Source organism: Cebus imitator, unplaced genomic scaffold (assembly GCF_001604975.1).
Source record: "Cebus imitator isolate Cc_AM_T3 unplaced genomic scaffold, Cebus_imitator-1.0 Scaffold24, whole genome shotgun sequence".
Taxonomy (NCBI): domain Eukaryota; kingdom Metazoa; phylum Chordata; class Mammalia; order Primates; family Cebidae; genus Cebus; species Cebus imitator.
Genome location: NW_016107339.1, coordinates 9084957 through 9085899, shown reverse-complemented (window position 1 = coordinate 9085899; position 943 = coordinate 9084957). Strand labels below are relative to the sequence as shown.

General features: G+C 42.9%; 1 pseudogene across 1 annotated transcript; it reads left to right on the top strand.

The window, feature by feature from the left end:
• The first annotated feature begins 416 nt into the window (after positions 1 to 416).
• On the top strand, positions 417 to 726 carry LOC108299895 (annotated as a pseudogene). Its single transcript, XR_001823147.2, has one exon. The product of XR_001823147.2 is annotated as a 60S ribosomal protein L37a-like (transcript).
• The last annotated feature ends 217 nt before the right edge of the window (positions 727 to 943 follow it).

The following is a 943-nucleotide window of genomic DNA, read 5'->3' as shown; positions in this document are numbered from 1 at the left end:
ATGGGCAAGGCCATCCCTGCTATGAAGATGGCTGAGTCTGGCTGTAAAGCTTGATCTCCTTAAAGCTTTCAAGTCATCTGACCATTCCTTGCAAGGAACCTGAGCTTCCCCAAACAACGTTTCTGTTATCACTTGGCGCAAAGATTCAGGTCCACATAACGTTAGAATATGTTTTTCTTCCTCTGTAGAAAGAGGAAACAAAGATTTCAGTTGGGCTGAGTTTTCCAGTTTTAGGTGAAAGTGCAGGGTGAGTGGTTAAGACTTTTTTTTATGGTTGACATTTTTTTTCTACTCGTAAACTAAACAATTGGCATTCTTATTTTATGTACTAATCAAAGAAAACCAGACAAAAATCAGACAAAATCAGGCGAGGGCCCAATTCTTGGACTCCAGTAAATAAATTAGCCAATGTGCTTCCTCTCTGGGCTGGGACCTAGTTCGCGGCGACATGGCCAAACGTACCAATAAAGTCGGGATCATAGGTAAATACGGGACCCGCTACGGGGCCTCCCTCTGGAAAATGGTGAGGAAAATTGAAATCAGCCAGCACCCGAAGTACACTTGCTCTTTCTGTGGCAAAACCAAGATGAAGAGACGAGCTGTGGGGATCTGGCACTGTGGTTCCCGTGTGAAGACAGCAGTTGGCAGTGCCCGGACGTATAATACACTTCTGCTGTCGTGGTAAAGTCCGCCATCAGAAGACTGAAGGAATTGAAAGACCAATAGTAGATGTCCCTTTGAGATATCACTGGCCTAGAGTAAATGGGTTAATTTCTCTAACAAAAATAAATTAATTAATTAGCCAATGTAATAAATGCCACTTTTGACAGCCCGGTCCTGAGACAGTGCGGACAGCCAGCAAGGCTTTTTCCAACCATTTCTCATCTATCTTTGAATTTCTTTCTTTTTTTTTTTCCTTAAGACGGAGTCTTTCCCACTGTTA